We start from the raw sequence: 27,485 nt of genomic DNA on the forward strand, positions 1-27,485 counted from the left end.
TAGAAGGATTTACAGTCCAATTATATAAGTTCTAAGAGACTGGGCAAGTTACTGAGGTTATTCATATTATTTTACTAGAGCAGAATGTCACTTATGGAATAAAGGAATTATTAGCTAGACCTTGAAAGAACAGTTAGAGATCTTTGTTCTAATATGATTTGACTTGTTTACAAAGTATTTCTTGAACAATTGTCATGGTTTGTTATAATAATGTTTCCCTTTTTTCTTTAAATTCCAATCTTAAAGTAGACTTGTGAATAAATATGGGTAGGATTAATGTCAATATCTTTGCTGAGTAAGGATATCATGCATTTTTATTTTTAATTGTCTTAATGATTAACATTATCTAAATAGGAAAAACCCTCCAAAATATTATTTTACAACTAGCTATCATTTACTGAATAAAGCATAAATAATGAAGAACTCAAATTATAACGTTTTGTTGCAAATCATCAACTAGCTAAGCTGCTCTTTTCCTTGCTGTTCTGACTAAAACCTATATAAGGTAGGAAGTAAAATGGAGAAAGCAAGATGAGAAAAACTTTGGAGATTACATGTAGCGTTTTTCACTTTAAGCTTCAAAGTTTCTCTTTCATTTGAACTAACAGCTCTCAAGTTCAGCAAAAAATAGAAGGGGTGGAGGAGTTGGTGAGGGAGGGTAGTTAAATCTTTTAAGAACCTGTGTAGACATGTCTCCTGAGAAATTAGAGCATATTATATATGGAAATGCTTGACTTCTAATCAGAACTGTGCACAGTTCTGAAATAAAGCCTAGATAAGATGTCTAAATCTCCAGTTTCTATTCTCTGTCAACCTCTGACTTTTTATGCAAATTTGAGGATTCTCCTTAATGCTTTCTTATGAGTCCTTTCTCTAATTTCACTGACAAAGAATTAACTCTCTTAATTTTTTTTTTAGTAAAAATGTTGATTAGTTTCATATGCACGCTGCGTCATTCATTCAAAAATGTGTTTATCTAAGTGTCCGTGAGATACCAGTCCTTCTAAGTTCTCACGTACAGCATTGAGCCTGACAGTCAAGATCTTTGTTCTCAGAGAAGCTTAGGGAGAGGCAGAGAGAAAAACAATAAATGAGAAAACGATGCAATGATGATTTCAGATTGTGATGAGTTGGAAATAAATCAGGATTTTGAAATAGAATGACTGGAAGCTATTATATTCCATTGTTAGGAAAGGTCTTTCTGAGAAGTTGACAATTGAGAAAAGACATGAATTTTAGAAAGGATCCAGCAAGCTCCTAAATGGAGAACAAAGTTCACCAAAGGAAGATAGTAGGGATAGGCTTCGAATGTTCAAGAAACACATTCAACTTGGCTAATAAACATTCCCATGTATGCTGCTTTCTGCAGTTCTACAGTCTATATATATGCCCCAGCAATGTCCACTTTGAAAGTTGCCTGTTGAAGTCGGCAGAGGCAGGACTTCAAAGGGCTTGGGTTACTTAATCACCATTGAGAGTGAGCTGCAAAATAACCAAGAAGATTGTTTGTAGACTTTATGTGAGCAAGAAATAAACATTTACTATATTATACCACTGCAATTTTGAGATGTATCCGTTACATGAGCCAGAATTACCTAAATAAATACAGTCAAGAATTTGAAGTTGAAGTCCCGTGAGAATGTGTTTACAGATTCCAAGCAGGGACAGTGATGCAATTTGCTTTATGTTGTTAAACTACCACTCTGTCTGCTGTGTGGAGAATGGCTTGTGAAGGAACAGGGCAAGAACCAATCAGGAGTAGAACAATCACAAGCTAATGGTGGTTTGAATAGGATGGTGGTCAAAGAGACAGAAAGAAGTGAACACATACGGATATGATTGAAGGTAAATATGAAAGACCTGGAAGATGGACAGGATATGGAGGTGATGTACAGAGAGCAGTAAAGGATCTCTTGACTCTAATTTTATGTTTTGAGTAATGAGATAAATGTTTTAAATAGGAAGGCAGCAGAAGAACCTAGTAAAAAATTATTATTTGAAGCGTATTTGTGATCTCTTGGGCCAGGAAGTTAGAGCAGTAACATTTCTGTATTGCGCTCCATCCATAGACATTTCTGTGAACTCTGTGGTTAAGGGGCCTGGTGTAAGAAGAAAATCTTTGAGAGAAAAACAACTAAAGGTTAAGTAAGATGAGACCTAATGCTTTTCTTAATTTAGTGAATATAGTGAAACGCAAAATATTTGTATACATTGCCCTTAATAAGGACAATAGAAAATTAGAAAGTGTAATTATTTAAGAACTGACTGAAGGAGACACTGGTTAAGACTCAAGTTCAAGACTCCATTCTAAGTCTAGCCTATGATATCCACTAGTTTTCTATCCTTACGTCATTTATCGTCTCTGATCAAGTTTATTTATCTGTAAACAGAACCAAACATAACTGACCTATTTCTCTCAATAAGCTTATTATGATCATCAGAAAAAAAACTAATTTGTGAGAAAACACTATGTAAATTATAAAAGACTATAAAAAGTAAGTTAAAATTTCTATTATTAATGTTTTCAAAATAAATATGTCAGAGTAACTTCAAATTTCAAAAATAACATATTGCATTTTTTGGCTAAAATAACATTTTGGCCATGAAAAAATTGTGTAGAAAACAGAACATGAACAATGAATATAAACATGAAGTTAATTTCTAAAGGAGAAAAATTAACCATGGTATTTCCCAAACCAATTCCTTTGGAAGCAGAAATTTCCAGAATTAATATTTTTGAAACATTGGAAAAGCTTCAAGAAGATAATTAATTCTATGCCTAATTCCCAATTTTACCAAAAAGCAAATCATGTCTTATAATTGACACGAAGAATGTAAGTAATATAAAAATTTAAAAATAGGAAAAAATGCATACAATCTATTTTCAAACTACCTGGGGAAAAATTACAATTGATTGAATTTTCAAAAACTTCCTAATGCTATTGACATAACTAAGAAGTGTGAATAATGATATGCATGCTGGGTTTGAAGAAGTTAAATACTAATTTTGTTCGCTGTCTGGTAAAGACAGAGTCAAACAAACACAATGTGGGTAAATGAACGTGGTTGTTGTGACAGCACAATGTCAGGCTGGAATCCAAAGCAGATTTCAAAACGATATGCTGGCATGCTGCAGAAGCGACACTCTTATAATCAGTATTTTTTTCCAGAAAAAAAAATGTTAGAGGTTTATAGTTTGATTTACAGGCATATACTATATATCTGAAAGTTGAGCTGTGGAGAGTTCATCTATTAGAGAGTGAGGAGAAATGGACAAATTGAACAAAACAAAATAACTGACCTGTCTTAGAATCTAAAATGACCCCCAAAACTGCACTGATATTCACATCCTTGAGTAAGCTTCTCTCCTGGAGTGTGGGCTGGACCTAGAGACTCACAGCTAACAAATAAAACACATCAAAAGTAATGAGATGTCACCTCCAAGATTAGATTACAAAAATAATTGAGACTTCCATCTCTTGCTCTCTTTCTGAGCCCTGCCTGTGGGTGAAGCCAGCTGTCACGTTGTGAGAGGCCATGAGACAAGGAACTGATGTCTTCCTGCAGCCACCAACCAGCACGGGCCTGAGGCCAGCCAACAGTCACATGAGTGAGTTCAGAAAGCCGTCCTCCCCTAGCTGAGCCTAGACGGCTGCATCTTTTCCCCGGAGAAATCTTAAATCCGAGGCATGCAGAGAAGATAAACCTGGGTTTCCGACCCAAGAAATCCATAGAAATAATAAATAATTATTGTTTTAAGTCATTATGTTTTGGGGTAACTTATTACCTACTAATAGATAACTAATACAGAGCCTTTTCAGCTAACATTCAGTAGAAATATTGAGCATCACCCCACTTTACTTAAAATCATCCAATTTATTGAAAAAATTTGGTTTTTTAAATGTTCTTCACAAAAATGCTTTAAAAAATTCATAAGTCTATATAAAACTTATTTTACACCGTTATGCTTTTTTCTTCATCAAAGTCTGAAAACTAAACCAACTATTTTTGTGAAAGAGAAGAAAATTTCATCATTATATGAGGGAAAAATGGGTAAGCATCTAGAGGTAAGATTCCATGGCTACAGTCATCTGTTTAAGGTTTTAAAATTATTTTTTAAAGAGTGATTTTTTCCTTTAAGTTTCACACTACTTAAGGCTGTGAGGATAAAACGATTTCTGAAACTAAAGCATCGACACGTAAATACTAACAGAGCTTTTAAATGCAAAGAGGAAAAAGTTATGACTATAGGATTACGGCAGTAGTATGATGTACTTGCAAATTCTAAAGCAGCGTTCTGATCTAAATTTAGGGAGGCTGGCAGTGGATCTGAGAAAACAATTGTTTTAGACACATATATGAGCCAGGGAAGTGCTGGCAAGATTACCCTCCATGCAAAACTATCAAAAATAGAAGGAAACAAAAAGATTCCTGACATTTGGACCAGTTAGAGAGAATATTTTGTGAACAAGTAACTCCAAATAAATATTTTTAAGCAATTCAATGATGATTACTAGACAAGTCTGCTCTTGAAAGAAACTGATTTTTCCTCTGGGTACTAGCCCTTCGATTTGGCTTACTTCCTTGGATCCAGACTGGGGGACTTTCTAGCGTAAACCCTGACCTGATATGGGGATAAGCTATAAAAACAGTTTCCAGAAAGGGTAATTCCAGAGGTCTAATGTGAAACATTGGAGGATAGCTACTTAGCCCACAGTCATTGTTTTCCCTTCCATAACTATTCTTTTCATATACATACATTTATATATACACACATATACATATATACGCACACATATGCATATATATACACACATATACTTATATATACAAATATACATATATGTGTATATATATTTATATGCATAAAATAACTTTAATGGAAAGAGTGAGTAAGATGAGAGATATGAACTAGGTTTTCCCTCTTGGCTGCTATTTTGGAAAGACAAAAGTAGACAGATGATTACTAGATTGCTGTAATAGAATGCCAAGAACAGCCCCAAGATCATGTCTGAAATAAACACATAATAAACATGCTCTTCGACACTGTGGGGTGGTTATTATTCAATAAATAGGGATGGAATAATGGGTTAAGTATTGGGAGGTAGTTAATTTTACAGAAGTTAAGAAAACACTGTACTCAGCTTACTTTTGAGATTTGTCTTTGACACTCACTAGGTCTGTGTCTTTGGGGAAATTGTTTAAACTGCTTTCATCTTAGTTATTTCATCTGTAAAATGAAAAAAGTGATATCCAAAAAGTTATTGAAAATATTTTCTCATGTAATAGAGATAAATAGTTTACAAGAGTGACTGCTCTCTACTAAGCGCTCAACCAATTTGAAATACTGTGAGTGTTAGCACAATAAATTTAGAACATTATATCATATAGATGGATTTATGATATTCTAAAAGAAAGTACATCCAAAGTTTTATGTTATCTCAAAGTGAATATACTGGCTAACTATTGCTGCATATCAAACCACCTCAACACTCAGTGGTTTAAAATATAAATCATTTGTCATAACTCGTGTCTGCAGGTTCTGATTAGAGGTTCAACTAATCTAAGCTGAACTTTGAACAGCTGACAGTGGGAGTCAGCAAATGGAGGCTGGACACAGCAGGCCTGGCTCTGTTCCACATGCCTCTCATCTCCCTCCGCCATCACACTAACCCGGGGATGCTCACAGTGACGGCAGAGGCAAAAGCTAGCAAGGAAAATCCCACATAGCCTCTAAGTCTTAGGCATGATATTGGCACACACTTCGTTCTACCTCAATCCACTGGTTAGAACAGGTCACGTTACTGAACACAAAGCACAAGGTGGACAATCATAACCTGCTGTGTTGTTGGAAAAAACTGCAAAGTCTCACAGTAATGGATAGGAATACAGGGAGAGTGAAATTTGGGGCCAATAATGCAATCTACCTATCACCAAGAGAAAAGTCCTTGCAAGGACATTATGAAATGAAGAATAATATCAATTTAATGTCCAGGTATAAAAAATAGCAAGCAAAATAAAGACAAATAAGAAAATGAAATTATTTACCACAAAATGCAAATGAAGTTGTCACATTTCAATTTAAAAAGATAAGAGAGTCCAATAGAAAAATGTGGAAAAGGAGATGAAAATATGGAGAAATAGACACAGATCTTTCTAGATGGGGTCAAAATAGGTGCAAACGTTCTAATGGTCATTTTTTCACTGTTATTCAAGTCACTAAAATTATTTATATTATGCCTATTATTGTTATAATAAATCATATTCTAGAAATCTTACCTGAGGGGGATCACAGATGTGCATAAATATTGATGTTTAATATCATGAATTAAAATTTACAATAGTAGAATTCTTGGAAATAGGTACCATTTTATTTAAATAGGATGTGGCGAAATACATCACAGGTAACCAAATAATTTTAATAGAAACAGAAAATTCTTCACAGTGTTTTGTTAAGTTGAGATTTTTCAAAGTATATCAAAATTGAGGGATGATATTAAGTATAAACACTACTCTTTAGATGATCATTTTACATATGAATCTATTAAATGATCTGAAAAGTTACGCAGTGGGAAAAAAAAATTTCCTAAGGCTATTTGGCATCATAATCACCAAATTAGTTCAGTAACACCTATTAACATCTAATGAATTACTGCAAGTTATAAAAGTTACTGCAAGTTATAAAACAAATTGTAAGTAGACTTATACATGACCACATGGCGATTCTTAACCACAGAATACTGAATTGAAACAGTGATAAACAATGATGTTTCTGTACAATATAATTTATATGTGTATTTAAAATACATAATATGGCTTTATCATATGTGTGTGTGTGAAAAGGGCCTGAGAGAGAGAAGGAGAGAGACAGATAAATATATATGATAAGGAAGCTTCATATGACAGTTAAAATTCAACCTCTGGAGTTGGGACAACCAATCTCAGCCCCACCACAAAGTAACAATTACTTTCTTTACAATTTAGAAGTTTTCTGGTTTTCTGCAACAAATGTGCATTATTTATAAGATCAGAAATTGACAATTACAAATGTAAAAATACACAGATTTGGAACATCTATCTTTCTAAATGGAATTTATAAATAAAATATAGCCATGGAAAACAATGTTAGCAGTTCCCAGAATTCAACTAAACCAGCTTATGCATTGGTGAAAATAAAAATGATAATAATAATATAAAATGACCCCATGGAACATTTCTTATTTAGAGATTGAGCTTTTGAGTCGAACTCTCATCTTTATTTATTATCTCACCTTTACAAAAGTGTTCTTGAGTATGTTTTTAAAATTCTTTTTAGATTTTGTCAATATCTATGTTTATTCCTGTAATTTATCCAGGGACAATAATCTCCAATTTGTCTGAATTACTCCTCAATAATAGTCATTCGGGTTTAAAATCATTATCTTTACCATGGTTAAATCATTTAAAATACAATATTCTGAGGTTTTCATATGTGAAAAAATACAGTAACAGAGATTTGTGGGAATTCATACAAATAGAAAAAATGAGGATGTTAGCCAGCTTTGTTAAAAACTTAAGTGTTTAGGTTCTTTCTTATGCTATTGTTCTCCCATGCTATATAACTCCATAGCTGTTTCATAAAGTTTTACCTGGACAAGGTGGTGAAGACAAGGCCAATAGCCCGAATCTTGATGCAGAGCTCAACAAGGCCAAATGTGAGGAGAGAGAAAGAAACTAAAAGCTTGTGATGCACTGTGCTGAGTGGGAAATTTGTGTTGTCTCTTGTTTTAATGCTCTTCAGTGCAACAAGGCTCACTCTAGAATAACTTAAAGTGGTAAATTGATATAAACAGCATTCTAAAAAAAATTTATGTTTGCATTTTATATCTGAGATTATTCCTTTATTTGTTTAATAAAAATATTCAAATGTCAACCATGTGGTCAACACTGTGCAAAAAGCTCTTGAAGGGGAGTGAATCTCTTTCACTTTTAAGTTGTAGAAGCAAGAAGTGGTTGACTGCAGGGTGTTTATTCACTAATGCCTTATGAATAAGAATAAATATTTTGGAAGGTAAACCATAGTGAAGCTAAGATGTTTCTTCAGTAACAGGGATGTATGAACCTAGTTTTATGAACAGATAAGGAGTTGGCTCCTGACTCATGTAATAAAGAGGAAAGGGAGAAAAACAATGGCAATATGTAGGAAAGAAGCTGTTATCCATGCCAGAAGCTGACTTTCCAGTAATTGCGAGAACACAACTTGAGACTGAAACAGCTTGTATTGAAGTATTCATTTGAGCACCTGGAAGAACAGAGAGCCAACTGAAGTTGGTACCAAAGCCTGGAAGCTATGAGTTCAGAAGTGTTCCAGGACCGGCATGTTCATCAAGACAAGATGACTTCTTGTCCCTGTGACAATCCTGAACCGTGAAATTGGATATGTAAAAGATTATATTTTTAACAATTTGCAGTTTCCATATCCACTCTACAGATTAAATTCTTATTAATTTTTCCCTTATAACTTTAAGTTGGGAGGTACACAAGTAAGGAGCATCTGGATGTCCAATAAATATTTTTTGGGATGTGATTCTTGTGACTATAGCCAAGGGAATGTTCTCGATGAACTATTTGAGAAGTGACAAAGGCATGTTTTAGTGGTTCTATTGTTAGTGGTGATAATTACCTCTCAGAATTTCTCCTTCTCCTTCAATTTCTCTGGAATCCAGCTTACTTTAAAATAAATATAATTTTAAATTTCATTACATATATTAGGTTGAGTGTGCTAGTCACTTTTCAGGAAATACAAGATTTCTGGCATTTATAAGTTTTAAGTATCTTTACATATATGCAGGTAATGTATTTGCCTAGTTATTATTAAATTCAGTTTTTTTAAGCAGAAATGACCTTAAAATAAGGGAAACATTTGTTCATTCTCTAGTAAACTTTCCATGCCCTGTTATGTTCTCCTTTTAATAATCCTTTAATATTTTTTTTGAAGTGTCCAATAAGGTCAAGTTTGTCAGACACCACAAACTTCACTAAATTTACTAGTGATGACACCACAAACATCATGCTACTGGAAATGACAGACACTCAGGGCTTTTTATCTCCCTGGTCCCATGTCTTGGATTCCTCCTTCAACCCTGCCCTAAATTGTCCATTCTTCACTTCATTCCATGACTCTGTCCAGCTCTTGGATGAGTAATTTATGTTTATTGCTTTGAATTCATCTTGATGTCGAGGGTTATTCATCCTGGCTTGAATAGAGCAGTAACTGTTTGTTTAATCTTGGCTTAACCCATGTTGGCTTCTTGCTTCTGTGGCTGGCCACAATCTCTTACTGGAAAGCTTCCTGGCTAGATGTTATCTGCCAAGTTCAGCTCTATCTTTCCCAAGTGCTAGGATGTTTGTCTCCTGACTATATAGTACTTTCTTTCAGTGCTACACTTTACCTGAGATAGCCCTTGCTACAAGCAAAATCAGTTTCTCCAGCGTTCCATTTCTTCTTGGTCCTGATTGTACCTAAGAGGTGGAATTCTTAGTTAAGGTCCTAATTAATGCATACAGGATCATAGAATTTGGGAGTCCTAATGGACCTTAGAGTTCCCCAGCTTCAGTTGATTCCTTCCAGAGAAGTGGAGATGTTAAGCTACTTGTTCTCAGTTATACAACTGATTACTACTAAAAGTATATCTAAAAAGTAGGCCATGTGGTTTCAGTCTAATTCTATTTTTCTGGAATTATTCCACTGAAGTAATATGTTCAGTTAATTTGATGGTCACATTCACTTTCCAAAATGGTGAATATTAAATTAAAGCATATAGGAATTTCCTACATAGGGGCTTATTCAGTGAAGTCTGCTTTCCGCTCTCCAAAGATCTGGGTGAACCCCAGTCTCTTCATTTTTCAAATGCTCCCAAGTATCTTAGTTCAGGTACCTGTAACATGGGTCAGCCCTAAGCAAAATAATAAAGTCAAAAAGAATTATCTTTGCTGCCTTATCACTGTTGTGTGCCCAGTACCTCTTTGTCCTCTAGTCATTCCCTTTAATGAAACTATTATCAGGCAAAAACTTGATCTCAATCATGCATATCTCGAGAAAGGAAATAAAGCAGCCCCTGATTGTTGTCGGATAGGAGCAGGTCTGATAACAGACTAATAACAGGATCATTTGTTCTCCTGTTGAACATAATATCACAGAGTACTAATGTCATCAAAGCCACTATGCGTGGGTGACGACCGAGAGGGAAATATTGCTCCATAATTACATTTGATCGCCCAGCCACCCCGCTGAAAACACCGTCTAAACCAAAGAAGTGACCAAATATCTCCCTCTCTTGGCCAACATGGGGAACTGCTCCTTATTTACCAATTAGGGTTTTAGCCCAAGCCCCTTTCTGTTCCTCTTTCTTCTCCGATAAAAATTGACACAAAATCATAGAATTGCTTCCATTTTATGACAGCAACAAATACAGAACAAACCCACAGTTCTTTGAAACCTTCCCCAAATATCCTATCACATGCTCAAATCCTATGATAAGCCCCTTCTAACATCACTTACTAAGATGCCCCAGAATCACCCATGATGTGGGTTCTCCCTCAATAGAAAGAGTCAATAAACCCAACTTTGTCCAACTACAGGTGTTCAGGAAGTCTTCAGAGGAGGGTGATGGCAATCTTACAGTGAAATTCAAAAAGTTACATCTGTAAGAGTTATTTGTATTTAAAACCACAATAAATGTCCAAAGATACACACTAATCATAAAATAGAAGAAAGTACTTGGGAAAAAAGAAGTTTAATATCCCTGAAATGAGTCCTACCAGGCATTGTCCTATACTGCCTACCAATTAGTGGAATGTCCTGTTGTGTGAGGATTCTGTCTAAACAATAATTCTTTACATACATTATGCATAAAAAAGTCTAGATTTTAAACAAATACCTATTGTGAATAACGGTTGTTTATTTTCCTATGTAACTAATATTTATCAACTGCTTGTTAAGCATGAGGTATTTGTAGCAGATTGGATTCTGCAGTAACAGACATTGAGAAGAGATATTTGTTAGGCATCAACACTTGTAAAAGGAATGTGAAGAAAGTAAGATTGGCCAGAAGAAGATATTGAACTACATTGCAGGATGACAGAGTCTTGGCCAGTTGGTGTGCAGCTCTGGAACAAATATTATCCATTAGAGTGTCCTGCATTGGCCAGAAATGTTCACCCTTTATACTCCATTTCTCCCAGTCACTGTGATTTTGTGAGCCACATGTCACCTCAGACAAGGTGACAGAAGCTGTAGGATAGCATACCCTAAAAGATATGACAGCTAGAAAGTGTCTGATGACCACACTTTCTATAACTGGGCAGCAAGTCCTTCCTTACAGGAGGGACTGACTGACTCAACATGTCTCATTATACACATATTATCATATGTGAGTTACTCAATCAAAATGGACATCGAACTAGAGAGCAATTAAGAAAATATTGAGAATTAAAAAGAAATACCCTAAATAAGCTGGTAAATTAACATGCAAGTAAATTTAAAAATTATTATTTTTTTGACCTATTTCCTCAATAAAGGCTACTGTATATTGCAGGGATTTCTTCATCTCTCTCTGTAGAACTGCAATAGTCTGTTAGCTAATTACTTGGTTCTCCACTCACTTTTATTTATTTCGAGATAGCCATTGTTGATTTGTTAATTCCTTTCTTTGTCACTCTTAATCCCACTGTGATTAAGCATATCTCAAATTTATGGGCAATTTTCATTCTGTTTAGCTGCCTCAGAATTAAATTGTCCTGGGTATTAAAATCCATGACACAAATAATCAAAAGTAAGAGAGTAGAGAGTCCTCAGATGTCACCAACAAGAAAAGAAGCAAGTAAAATCTGTGACAGGATTTTGACATTTACAAAGCACTGGGAAACTATATATCAGAATTTGCATAAGTATCTCAATGACCTGTCACTGGCTTTTTTTCTGGAGATTGAATTATTTATTCATAGTATTATAGCAAAAGGAGATGTTTTAGTCTCTTTTCTTTAAAACTACAAAAAGCATCCGTTACAAGGAAACACAAAGACCCACACACAAATACTCACATAAACACATACTAACACAGACACTCACTCCAGATACTCTGCCTACGGGCAGTTGGAGTATGCTTATAAACAAATTATTCAGGGAGAATATAAAGAAGAAGAAAGTATGTCTTGGTGGTTGAGTGGTCCAAGAGAGAAGAAAAATGCAAAAGGAAGCTGGGCTGATAGGGACATATTTATTGGACTCTGACTAGGGACCTGACCTTGTCCTTGGCACTGCATATAGGTTCTTTCTTTTTTTTCAGTTTTATTGTGTTGTACTTAAGATATAAAAAATTGCACATATTTAATGTATTCGTTTTGAGGAATTCAGACATAAGCATACACCTATGAGACCATCAACACAATCAAAGCAATAAACACATCCATCACCTCCAAAAGAGTCATCATATCCTTTGCTTTTTGTTGTTGTTGGTAAGAATATTTAGCATGAGCTCTACCCTCTTAACAAGTTTTTAAGTGCACTACACCATGCTGTTACTGACAGGTGCTACGCTGTGCAGCAGCTCTCTAGAACTTACTCACCTTGTGTAACTGTAACCTCATACCCATTGAACAAGAACTCCCCAATTGCCTCTGCCCCCATCCCCTGGCATCCACCATTCTATTCACTGCTTCTATGAGTTTCATTATTTTAGGTACTGCATGTAAATAGAATCATGCAATATTTGTCCTTCTGTGTCTGGCTTATTTCACTTAGCATAACGTCTTTCAGTTCCATTCATGTTGTCGCAAATGGGAAAATTTCCTTCTTTTCTAAGGATAAATAATATTCCATTGCATGTAGATACTACATTTGCTTTATCAGTTCATCTGGCCGTAGACATTTGGGTTGTTTCCATATCTTGGCTTTGTAAATAATGCTGCAATAAGCATGGGAGTGCAGATATTTCTTTGAGATTATGATTCAATTCTTTTGGATATATACCCAGGAATGAGATTGGTGGATCATATGTAGTTATATTTTTAAATTTTTGAGGAACCATCATACAGTTTTCCATAGTAGCTTCCTCATTTTACATTCCTACCAAGAGTTTACAAGGTTTTCAAATTCTCCACTTCCTTGCCAACCTATCTTTTGCTTGTTTTGATAACAGCTACCTTGATAACTATTATTATTTAATATATTAGTTACCTAATGTGGTGACATCTCCTTGTGATTTGATTTGCATTTCTTTGATGATTAATGATGTTGAGCACCTTTTCATATACCTGTTAGCCATTTATATGTCCTCTTCGGAGAAATGTCTATACAAATCCTTCACTCATTTTTTGAATGGGTTATTTGTCTTTTTGCTATTAAGTTGCAGAAGTTTCTTATATATTTTGGAAATTAACCTCTTATCGTACATATATGGTTTGCAAACATATGCTCTCACTTCATAGTTTGCATTTTGATTCTGTCAATTGTTTCCTGTGCTGTGAAAAAGAGTTTTAGTTTGATGTAGTTCCAGTTGTCCAGTTTTACTTTTCTTGCTTTTGCTTTTGGTGTCACATCCACGAAGTCATTGCCAAGACCACTGTCATGAAACTCTCCCTTTATTGACAAACCATTAGCTAGACTAAGAAAAAAAGAGAGAAAACTCAAATAAAATTAGAATGAAAGACAAGACATTACACCTGGTGGCATAGAAATACAAAGAATCATAAAAGAAATTGGTGAACAATTATACTCCTAGCAACTGGATAACCTGGAAGAAATGGATAAATTCCTAGAAACATACATCCTCCCAAGACTGAATCATGAAGAAATGGAAAATCTGAACAGACCAATTGCTAGTAAAGAGATTGAAAGAGTAAATCAAAAACTTCCAACACAGAGAAGCCCAGGGCCAGATAGATTATTTCATTTAATTCTCAATCATAAATTTATTAAGTATATATTATTATTTCTGTTTTACAGATAAAAAAGCTGAATAGCAGAGATATCAAACAACACAGAGCCAGGATACCCCAGACACAGATTATCTGACTCCAAAAACATACCCTTCCTACTACCATGTTGATTCTAAAGATACTACAGGTTATATGTTGCCTAACTGACTGAGTTTCAACCTTAAATTTTCAAATTTAAAATTTGTTGAAGGATGGTGCCTCACCACTATGTTAGCTCAAATTCGTCTTCTTATGTTTCTCTGAGATTCCCTTAAGGAATGTCCCTAAAGATTTTGTCTGTGACTCTCCTATTTGCATTTATTCACTCTCCATCAAAGGCTTGCCCACATCTGTGGAGCTAGCTGCCTTTCAAAGCACAGCCTCAGGGGCCGGCCTCGGGGCGCAGCGGATAAGTGCACACGTTCCACTTCAGAGTCCCATGGTTCGCCAGTCTGGATCCCGGGTGCGGACATGGCATCGCTTTAGCAAGCCGTGCTGTGGTAGGTGTCCCATGTATAAAATGGAGGAAGATGGGCACAGATGTTAGCTCAGGGCCAACCTTTCTCAAAAAGAAAAAAAAAAAAGCACAGCTTCAAATTCTTTACAGATTCTCATTCTGACTTACTAACATTCTGTCTCTAATATGTGTCTTGCAAATTACTCAAATTTGATGTGTCCAAGTTTGTGCTCATAAATACTCTAACCAAATCAATTTTTCCCATTGGCTGTTCCTGTCTGGTTGCAACACCATGTTCTTCTACAGATGAAGATTTGGGCTCTTCTCTACCTTGACTGTTTCTCGACTTTTCCTTCTTTAGGCAATTAGTTTGGCATTAAAAGAAAGATACATTTCAAGTATCAGTTGGATTTTCCCTTCTTTTCCATTTTTACACACATCATCACAGTTAATCCATTATTATATGTTAACAAGACTATTGAAAGAAATCTTTTTCTAGTCACTCTTTATCCAATTCATTTTACTCAACCTGGCCAGATTGGTAGGTCTAAATATATGATAGACAAGTAGGATAGTCCTGTTCAGAAACTGAGATTCCTCATTGCCTAAAATAATTCCAAATCTCCTATGCTGGCGTTAAAGACCTTTCAGTATTATTCATGGCATTTTTCCCACCCAGAATGTTGTGCCTCCGCCATTACCAACCAATGCTTCCCACCCACCCACGTGCTCCATCCCCTTCCTGTCCTGCCCAGTCAGGAATGATCTGTTTTTATTCTGCTATAATGCAAACTTTGTTCAAACCTTTTTGAAATATTTGTCAAATGTTTCCTTTGAGAATAGATGCCGGCTTCAACTCTGCTACATACTTAAGGGCAGAGTGGATACCATTCTTCACTCTTGCTTGGTCAGCCTTTCTCAAAGGAATTTTACCTTCATCTTGTCATTAACACTAACTGTGCTGTATTATATTGCGTTCACTAGAAACAGAACCTAGAAAAATGATGTATTGATGGAACACTTTCGGATCAAGGGAGAAAAATTAGTAAACATGGTTGTTTCAACGGAAGATTAGATTCCATCTGATCTCACAGGGACCCCTGGAGTACAAAACACACTAGAGAGTTCCTCCCACCTTATGGCAAGGAAGATGGACTTTTGGTTAATTCATCATTGGCCTGAAGCTTCCTCCCACTCCTGGAGTCAGGAGTGTGTAATCTCCTGGATGTGAGGCACCTCCTATTGGCATGTAGGCAATCTCTAGAGAAGATGCTAGCTGTGCATCCTTGGCAGCAGCTAGAGGATGCGTGCATAAACCTGAGAAGGTGATGTAAACAGGGCCTCACCATGACTACTACATTCTTGCACCATCTAGATCAACTTTCTTCTCTCACTAAGTTTCAATTTCTTTCTTTCTTTAAGGTTACTTCATAGAGGCACTGTTTCTTCAGGATTTTAGTTAATCACAACTTATGGGAAAAATTGCAAGAGGAGAGTGAGACAAAGTAAACTCCTTGCGGCTGCATTTGATCTTGAATTTGTAAATGATACTCATCATCTCCCTTCCACTGTTCATTCTAGATTTCCCTCCTCTTCGCTAGCACTTCTGCAGGTCTTCCAGCATGATGGGCACAAAGTGCTCAAGTGGCTGTCATAGATGTAAGTTTAATGGAAATCTTACTATGTCAGTTAGTGGAAGTGTCTTCCTATGAGCACCAAGACCTTCAAATTACTGGAACAGGGAACAGGAATACGCCAAGTGGATCATTGAGAGTGATGATGAATCTAACACTTTCACCCATAGCCCTTAGTTTCCAAAGCTATGTATTCTACCTCCTGGGGAACTAGCGTGATGTAATGATTGCTTTTAAGGTGGTATCTTCAAGTAACCATCAAAAAAGTGCCTTTAACACATCATTCCACTTTTCTGTCAGGCTGGAAGTTTGTAGATAAATGCAGGAAAGTTAACTACCCCTCCAGGAGCTTGGACCAAATACAGTCATCTCTGACTCCTGAATTTCTTTCACACATTCCATCCTTTCAATCATCACATACTATTGGGCCATCAAACTGGGTTTTCTTTATTTTACCTTTGTGTCACCACCAGCTACACTGTTGGTATCAGATTTGATCCTTTCTAAAACATACAACTTTCTAAAACAGTCCATATCACTCTCTGCTCAAACTCTGCTAATGGCTTTCCTTCTTGCTCACCATAAAATCTAAAATTTCTTATGAAAATCTACAAGGCAGACTTTGTAACCAAACAACTTACATTTCAACCACTCATGTGTGTCTTATTATTTGTGTGAAATAGGAAAGCTAATAGAATTATTTGTGTCTTAGTACAGAACTGAGAGAATTATGTCAGTTGGTTTTATAATAATACACTTATAACTGGGTCTGGTGCTGAAATAGCATTACATAAAGTATTATGTAATATTTTTGTTATTTCTAGACTTGTTATTACTGGTGCATTTCTTGCCTATTTTTTAACTGATTATTTAAACATAAATATTTTTCATGTCATATAGTTCTCAAAAACATGATAGTTGATAGCTACATAATATTCCATCCACTATCACGCCATCTTCATTTCTGTCATCTATTCATTCATTCACTTGCTCTAATCTGGGTATTACAGTAGATGATTGGAGTCACTTTGATGAAAATAAGTTTGTATGAGACAGAAAGCAATAAGACAAAACAAAAAAAATCTGCATAAACTATGTGATTATGTCCATTATTCTCTGACAATCCCACCAAAGGATAGACTTTTTCTCCCTGATATCTTGCTTAAATACTTAATGCTGTAGTAAAAATATTCTAATGAGAGACTTCTGCAAATATGAGGAACACCATGAAGAAAGTCTTAACCACTCCTTTCTTTCATGGAATATGCTGAGCTTGAGGAGAGAATTGGGTCTAAGTAGAGGTTAAATTTTAGTTCCTTCTATACAACTTTTACATGTGTCAAGGGTGCTATATGCAGATATAATGCCACTGTCCAGTCACTTCTCAATTATCAGTACTCATAATTAAAGAGTAAATTGCATGAAACTCACAAGACATCAGAGACTAATATATATGAAGGATATCAATAGCATATATTCCACTGATCAGGTCATAACATGGAAACAGAAAGACAATATTTCCCAGAATGAAACTTCCAGTAAATCATAGTAAAATGAATGCATATTTATGTTTTGAATCTTAAAATACATTGTCTTTTAAATAATTTTATTTTTAATTTTAACAGCTAATTTTCTTTAATATCAAAGAAAAATTAAATTTTATCTTCATGACCACTTTCTCATCCATGCCATCCATTTATCTCTTTGGCATTCAGTCAGTGCAAAATGCTCACCATGTTAAATGATGTACTCCAGGTGTGTAGCTGCAGAAATTTAAAAAAAAAGAAAACTATAATATTTAAAAAGTATAACATAGATTTCTTCTTCTTTTTTTTAGTCTCATAATTTTATCTAAAAGTTCTACTGGCTTTCCCCCAGGCTCAAAGATTCTTTAGGCTGCCGCCTCCAGCTGAATTGAGAAGTTGAGGAAAAAAGGTTTTATATTTTTGCAAGCCTATCATGTTACGTTTATTTTCTGTACAACATTTTCTTAGAAATTTTACATATATTTACATATGTAAATTATTCCCTTGAAAACCAAGGAATTAGAGCCAAAAGGAAGACAGATATTTTACATTCTCTGGCCTAATGTAAGACTTTCTTCTGAGCCTGGAGAAAGGACTAACAAATGTGAGCTAAGCAAGCTGAAAGATCTTGCCTTCAGAAAAGAATCTGTAAATAAGATTAATAAGCGGTGGGGCTGGCCCTGTGGCCGAGTGGTTAAGTTCATGCGCTCTGCTGCAGACGGCCCAGTGTTTCCTTGGTTCTAATCCTGGGTGTGGACATGGCACTGCTCATCAGACCACGCTGAGGCAGCGTCCCACATGCCACAACTAGAAGGACCCACAACAAAGAGTATACAACTATGTACTGGGGGGCTTTGGGGAAAAAAATTTAAAAAATCTTAAAAACCAAAAAAGAGATTAATAAGTTGCCAGAGAACAGTCCCTAGAGAGTCATTCTTGCCCCATTCTTGCTCTTTATGGTCTCCCATGTCACCATCTGTAACTAGGACTGGAAACTTGAGTCAGGTAACTTACATTTTTCTCATCACAAGAAAAAAGGTTTAGGTCTCCACTAAGCTCTGCCATCCATTTGTACCCAACCTCCAGTAAGCATGATCACACATGCACACACACACACGCGCACACACGTTTACCTAAACCTTCTGAAACTTGGTCTCTGAGAAACCAAGTTTCAGAGGAATATTATTCATCACGTCTCTACCAACATTCATATGGGAGATTTTCTTATCTTTTTTATTCTCATAAGGAGAACAAAAGGTCTTATTAATTTTTACTCAGGATAAAAGATTATTTGGGCCCCAACTCCCACCAGACTGAGAGAAGAATTTCTATTTCATTATGGCCTACCACTACTCCCTGAGGAGGTGACAGACGTCTTTGGAACTTCTACCAACTGAGCTCCATGGTTCATGAAGAGTAGATCTTTCCCCACTCAGTTGTTCTGATGTGAAAAAATGGAATTAAAATGAAGGAAATCGTGGGAAGAATAGCAAAAGTGAGGACAATTTCAATTAATGTGTTTACGAAAATAAAAAAAATATTAGTTACTTTTCCCCCATTAAATAAACTATTTCTGGAGTAACTGCATATCCTCTGCCTGAATCTCACCTACTCAGAATCCTTTTTCTTTTCTGTTTCAGGAATTAGTTTCGAACTTTAATTCAAATTTTAGCTAATACACTGTGCACATATTATTGTAACAGAATCAAAAAGGCTCCATTTTGGGGAGAAAAGCAGTAGTATAATAGTTCTGAAGACATCTTAAACATCAAGACGATCTTGGTAAACAAATTTTTTGATGAAAGAAATATAAATAGAGGGAATTCAAAGCCAATAAATTAGGTATGAATTGTAAAATTAAGCCATCAAACTCTCAGAAGTGGTATAAAATTAAGTTTTGAGATTCTCTGGTATATTTACTAGACAAAAATTTTTGTTTCAATTTTTAACATTTTAAAAGTGCTCAATTCTTAGGCAGCACAATATCAGGATATAGATAAGTGTGTTACAGCCAAGCATATTAGAGCACACTACAACTTTAAAAGAAGGCAGAGAGCTCAGAAAATATTCTTGTCCTGTAATCTAAATTAAAAGTGCCTATAACAAGCTCAGATTCTTATATCACCTTAGTAATTTCTTGGCAATTTTCCCAGATATGTGCTTTATATAGATGAATCTCTTCACTTGGCTCATACTTTACATTATATAAATTATTTTAAGCTATTAATTTTCCATTATGTACGTGAATATGGTTCACTAAATATGCTGAGATCTCAATACATTACCTGCTTCTGAGGAAAGTATAACATGCACTGACTTTTGCAAAGAGGATTTAGGTATTAATGCCTTATGGACTCCTAGGTATGTATACTTCCTAAGGTGGTTCCAATACCTGTAGACTCTCATTAACCCTCCATGATAATTTGGCTCAACCACACCTGTAGTCTTATCCTATTCTGATCTCATTTACACAGTCAATGCTCTAAGCCTGTTGGATTCTCACTGTTTCCAAACATGCCTTCTACACTTTCCATCCTTCTTGCTTTTGTCTGTATCTGCCATTCTCAACAATGTTGGCCTCAGGGAACATATATCCTCTTAAAAATCATTGAGAATCCCCAAAAAACTTTTGTTTATGTAGGATGACTCTATTAACACTATGCTATAAATTAAATTTAAAAATTGTTAAGTTTATTAACACTTTTAAACATAACGATAAATCTATTAAATTTTTACATAACATGCATTTATGATAACAACTGTATTTTAAAAATTAGTGAGCGAGAAGCATTATTTTACATTTTTGCAAGTCTCTTTAATATCTAGTTTAAGAGAAGACAGTTGACTACTAATATTGCTTCTGTATTCAATCTGTTATAATATGACGTTTTGGTGAAAGCATATAATGAAAACCAGGCATCACACAGAAAAGCATTAGAAAAGACAGACAAATCTTTAAAATCTTTTCAGATAATTGTGAATATTCTTTTTCGATACTACACCAAAACTTCAAAATTTACAATGTGAAATCTGAAACAATATCATTGACTTCTTTTCACTCTAATATAATCCATTGTTTTCTCTTGTGCTTTGAATAGGTCTTTTGCCCACACATGATTTTGTGCTGTCATGCACTGGGCATTTGGAAAATATTGGTTCACTACACTATGAAGATCCTGCAAATGTTGATATATTATTTTTTTAAAAGATTCATATTCATTAATATTATCACCAGTATTATCAAAATTATCTTTGTGTTCAGAAGCTGTTGAAGTCATAGTGGCAGGATAGAAGTTTTCCAAAATTCTAATTCTTTCTTGAAAGCATAAATTTTATTATTTGCAACAAATAGTGTTAATTTTCTTTGAAGTAACAGTGAATATGCAATCTTTGAGTCTCAGAAATCAGTCTTTGATCTCTTTTCTTCTCTATTCCCACTCTTGACGTAATATTACCTACCCTTTTGTTTTAAATGCAATCCATACGCTAATAATTTTTAAATGTATATTTTCAGAGCACCTCATTAATTTTTGAGGACATATCTTATGTTACCCAGACCATAGCTTACATGTTTGTCATTCTTCCAAACAAAAATGTTTCTTGAACAAAATGTCTTGGTCAACTCACCACTCAAAAGACCATAGAACTGCTTTCACTCCAAGAAATGAAAGAAAACTTTATTGTGTAGCATAACTGCTTAAATATGCTTCCCAACTGGTCAAACAGAATATTGAAGAACTACGTACTCAAGACCAGAGATTGAATAATATAATTTTTATTTTTACTGTTTTATTTAGGTCATTGTTAACTCCTCATTTTGTTATGTTTTATTTTTAACGTGTGGTAGTTAAGAATGCAATGACAATGAGTACATTTTGGTGTCACTGCCTTGATTGGTGTTATGTCACTACCTGCTTTACCCACCATTGCATTTGCACCATCATATCAAATGTCAACACAGTGAAAAGGTCATATAACAGCTTAGCATTATTGTGAAAATAATTTTGACTTTGCAAACTTCCTGAAAGAATCTTGGGGATCACATTAGTGTCCATGGAACACACTATGAGAACTGGGCTTACATCATTTTCTCTGCCTAGAATGCCCTCGCACTCCATCTTTTCCAATCCAAATTATCCTCATCTTTGAATTTTAAGGTCAGTTCAAATACAGCTTCCATTGTAAAATCCTTCCAGATCCTTCAAGTTAATAGTAATGTCTTTTGTACCCCAATGCATCAACATTTATACTTGTTCTCCAGAAACAAGAAGAAAAATGAAAAGTTATGTTTTCTACCCTGATGATGTCATATTCTACTATGGGATATTCGTTTCTGACACAATAACTCACAACAAAATGTGGTGTGAGTGCAGACCCAGATACACAAAGTTCACTAATGGAGCATGAAGACACGGTTTGGAAGGTGCCAGTCATAAAGAAATTACTGTGCAAAGTAAGTAACATTTGAGACAGATGGGCTTGTGGTGGGGAGAAGGAAAGCCACACACATTAAAGAGAATATCCAAAGCTACAGAAGCAAAAATACCAGTAATGCAATCCGTGGGTTTAGTATAAGATGTGAGGGTTAGGGCAGGTTGGGGCCAACTGCTAATGAAACAGTTTTTAGAAAAAAGTTAAAGTCACTAAGGGAGGGATAGGCGCCCTTAGAATTCAAAATCAATGATGATATTTCTTAAAGCATCTCACATACGGGGATAAAAATTTAATATTCACCAATCATTAGAAAAATCACTACTGAATTATGGACTCCGAGCAGTAGCACCCGACTACTGAGCATTTGAGTTGCTACTCATTCCCTGTATTGCTATAGACAGAGAGCACTGGGGGCATTATTTGATTTCTGGTGAGGTGGGTCATATCATCTGAACATCGCAATTAATTGTAAAATGATTTTTGTATAAAATCTAAAAGTGTGTTTAATTGTTTCATTCACTGTCCTAAGATGCCAATGAAGAATGATTTTTGTTTATCTGTTTGTTTGGTTGGTTGGTTCTCAGGGCTTGGATTTTCCAGAACTCTTTTGTGGGTATGTGTGTGTAACAATTTATTTTAATACTTTATTGAGGTATAATTAGAGGCAACAAACTATATGTATATGGTATGTACAACTTGATAAGTTTTAAAATATATATCTCTCGATGGTGATAGAATATCTTTAAAAAGAGGCCCCCACTTAAGAAAATGCAACAGTCATCTTTTCCTTCTGTTTTCTTTCTACATAACTCTCATATTTTAATTTGTGCATATTATATCAGAATAACTACTTCTTTGATTTCTAGATAGTACAAGACTCCTTAGCACATTGTCCTATCCAGAGAATTAAATATGTGATACTAGTTCTTCCAAATTGCTTTCTCTTGCAGAAGTTTAACTTAGACTTTTGGCTTTGTCCATCTTATAAACAGAGTATAATCTCTATGCAAAACACTATGTATCCGGTGACTTCATGTGACACTAACTTCAACATAGCAGTAACTTTAATTTATATTAATTTCTTATTGAAAAAGAAAATGTGTGATCTCACTTCTTTGTTTAAAATATTTTACTGTTTAAAACAAATATATTATTCCAATGCTACATTGGAAAGCTTCATAGAAAAGAATCTGAAGAAATACTATCACAATTCCATAGTCTGAAATTTGTTTTATATATGTTATCAAAGTAATATTTCTTACATATGACTTTGAATATTCACAAATAGTTGGAAAAGTAAATTCCACATGGCATCCTATGTCTACTTTTTGAGGAAAATAAAACATATTAATATTAATTAACTTTATACATCTAGACCATATATTTTGGTAAAATATTGTTTAGCTTTTCCTTATGAACCTAAACGTAGAAAGAGAATTTTTGGCAATTTCTTGTTCTGTTGATTTGCAATACCTTTTTTTTTTTAGATGAGATGCGTTGCAGTAGTAGGGCAAAGTGAGCCATATGGGGACTTGATAAGCAAAGTGATTTGACTTCTTGCCATATTATTTATTTCAGTTTTATCCTTCACGGTTCTACTTCTGTTACTGAGATGTCTTCCTAAACAGACTGCCATGGAGACTATCTTTGACATAGTACTAAAAGAGAGCCCACCCATCAATCAAGGGGAAAACTTTGGCTCTCTCTACTACTGGTCTATATAGGTGATCTTCCTCGATCCCAACCACCAAGACTTCCTTCAAGGCTTGTGTGTGTCTATTCAAGGAGACTGATTTCCTGTTCTCCTGCTGGAAAATATCCTATCGACATCTAACTGGCTACTCACTGCAAAATTAAAACACATGAGGACATTGGATAGAACAAAATAAAAACATATCAAAAAATATGAAGAAAATATCAATATATGCATAACCTAGTTGCCATGCTTGGCCATTATATTTAGTTAACTGCATTCTGAAAGCCTGAATGAAAATGGAAACATGACAGATTATGTAATTCTCATTATCTGATAAAAAGGAGCTTACACTAATTATTTAAAGGAACTCATTTTTCCTGATACTAAATGATAAAGGCAATTTATCAACCTAATGGACATTTTACTATTCAAGTGAATTGTTAAGACACACTATGATGGTTTTTTGAGGGGATCTATCATATGGAAATTAAACTATGGAATTGGGGTCACATCACAGTGTGTTAGTCTACTTGAGGACACACAAGCAGACCTTGTGATTCAAGACAACTCATTTTGCAAGTGGTTATTTAATGAAAAGAATTAATGTGTGTTCATTATTGGAAAAAAAAATAGAAGTAGAATGCATGAAGTAGCCTCCTTCAAGAGTGTAATCTAAATTCCCCACAATAACAGTTCCTCTTTCATTATTTATTTATTATTTTTAAAAATTGCAACCTTTAATTTACTTGGGCTTTCACCATTTGTTCATAATTTAATTCAGGAAACATTTCTAAGCATTAACCAGATTTACAAGACACTTTTCTGGGACCCGAGGAAACAGAGTTTAAGTACTATTCATTTTTATCAGAGTTGTGAAGCTGGTCTTGGGTTGCCCTGTGTGGTGACACTCCTACAGTGACACTGTCATCTTCTGCCAAGAGCAGTTTCTGCTGAAGGACTCACTGTGCGGCATAATTGCCAAGTGGGGGATTAAAAATGTATTTCATCGATCAAAAAAGTAGTAAGCACTTTTAATAAATGTAGGCGCAGTCTAGGAGACTAAGCTATATTGTATATTTCCTTTTTTAATTTTATTTCCAAGTAAGAAGTATATTCACGAAAATGCCAATTTGACATTCCGAGTATGACATTTACACAGACTTCACATGGCTTTTCTCTTTCCTACAGGACTCAAGTATATCTGAGATCTATCAGAGTGAACATTTCTAAACTCAGAGCACAATATCCTCAATATTTTCCGAGTGCTCCGGTGCACAGCTGGATACATCACTCATTTCTCTGTCTCAAGAATCACTTCATCTAAACTAGTTGTTTCAGTGTATCAACATCAGCCATCCTTAATCCGCTGAAGATAACATTGGGAAGAATAAAATAAAATGGAGGCTCAAATCCCTCTGTCTTTTATATTTCTATTTTGAGAGTAGGCGATCACTTGATACCACATGTTCTACTCGGAATATCACTGAGTAGCTGTAGCATGAAAATATACATTTCTGATCTGTAAAGAGTAACAAGTGAACTCATATTCTGTGAATTTCCTGCCATAGCACTCAGTATTCTCTTCTTCATGCAGCCGGTTTATTCTAATTCCCTTTTAGCACAGCTTCCAAGAATATCAATCTGTCATTTGGAGCTGAGTAACATGAAGATACACCACCGTTCTGGACAATTGGATCTTGGTAACATTGCCACATTTCCTGAATGGGATGCCAATAAATTATCTTTAAATGACTTTAAAGTTGCTGATTGGCTTCAGCTCACTTAGAGGTGTGCCTTCTGCTATGATTGAGTGCTACCCTCAAGCTTTAAATTGGCAGCCTGTGCACTTGGTCTCCAGGGCTGGCCTGCGACAAGATTCCACTTAAGTTAGATAGAGTTATTTATTGCATATAAAGAATTTTTACCAAAGAATGGCAGGCAAAGGAAGAATCCTCTCCTGACGGCTCCCCAACACCCCCCAAAAAAGTACCTGACTAACTCTGGATAAGAAAATTCCACTTAATGTTATATTTCCATCTAATTATGTTGATTTGAGCTCTGCATATCCAGATGTCTAATGTGTCAGTTCATTTAACTGGCCAAATGTCTTTGGAAGTGAAATTTTCTATCATTACAATGAAATCAGGAAAAAAATGCCTTTACTGATTTGAATTCGCACACTCATTGTAAAATATTTATCAATTCTTACCCCGTGTCAGGCACTGCACTTCTTATCTTCTAGATATTCAAAGATGAATGAATGAGTTTCCTATCATCCACTGTTTTGCAGTTTAGCAGAGGAGATCTATATACAAACCAGTACATCAGAGGGATGTGCTCTACAACAGAGGTTTGCATTAGGAGAATGTTGATGCACACAAAGGAAGAACCTCTTCTACTTTAGAACATGTAGAGGCCTTCCCAGAGGAGGTGATGTCAGCTTCAAAATGCATTATTCATTTATCCATTCATTTATAATAGAAGTTATTATCCACTGCAGTTGCGCTATCTTCCTTAATTGCATTTCTTTGCAGTGCCTTATTTCTAAGGCTGAGGCTTGAGGTTTAGTTTTCCTCCAGGTAGGAGGAGAGGGAAAGTCTGACTCAAAATATCTGTCACTGGTCAGCTTTGAGTCTCAAAGAAGACATTCCTGACCTTTTCAGCAAGATGGCAGCATTGAAAATCTATGGGGGAGAGAAGGGAGATTTACTTAAGTTAATATGTCAATAGCAAGTTCGAGAAATTAGGTAGCAATGTTATGTAAACCCAGGATAGAAAGAGGAAGAAGGATAGCAGGGGTAGAAATAAGGTGAAACCTTGGGGTCCTCATGTATCCCTCCACCCCCAGCCACACTTGGGGTTGAGCGTCAAGAGAGGAGTCATTTGAAATATCCAGATAGGTGTCTGTAGGAAGCTGGGTCAAACATATTTGGGAGGGAACAACTGGAGTCATGCATGCTGGGGATTAAAAGGAAAAAGCCACCAGACTGTGCAAATAAGTCACAATTGAATAGATAGAGCAGAAGCTACGGAGAAAGACAGAGGGGCCTCAGAAAGAGCCCTGAGTTCCCTAGGGTTTTCAGAAAGCCTGGAGGCATCTGAATATTTGAGTGGAAGTACACAGGTTTCCAAGAAGGCGGGGAAATTCTCAGAGGCCTGGGGTCATAACAAAGAGGACATCATCAATAAGACCTTTCCAACTGGGAGCAAATAGCTGAGACCAGGAGATTTAGCTGTGGGAGCAAACTTAATCAGTTCCCAAGACCATTTAGGACAAACCTATGTCAACCAGACAGGAAATGCATCAGATCAGTCACTCTTCTGAGAAGATTGGAACCAAAGGTCACCCTTATAGTCCAGAAGATAGCCTTTTCTGGAGTGCTTAGGGGAATGAAAACTGTTTACACAACTAGCCAGCATTGTGCGGAGGAGATGGCAGAACAGGATATGCATGGAATGAAGACAATGAGTAATTTGAAAGACCCTATTCAAACCAGCTCTGATAAGGCATTGGATACTAAACAGACTGAGGACTTATACTTAAAATATGATTGAGAAATTCTTCAAATAAGAGCTTAAATCTGGCTGTCAACCAGTGGAATAGTAGCTCTTAAGGGAAATCAGAACAGTCATAAAAGGTAAAGAAGACAAACATTTTTTTATTGATCTGAAGATAGTGTGAATGAATCTGTGTTATCACTTCACACCAATGAATATGTAGGGCACAATTCTAACAGCTAGAGATACAACGGGTAGATAAGATAAACTAAACCCTGTTTCTC

This window comes from Equus quagga, chromosome 21 (assembly GCF_021613505.1).
Source record: "Equus quagga isolate Etosha38 chromosome 21, UCLA_HA_Equagga_1.0, whole genome shotgun sequence".
Taxonomy (NCBI): Eukaryota; Metazoa; Chordata; class Mammalia; order Perissodactyla; family Equidae; genus Equus; species Equus quagga.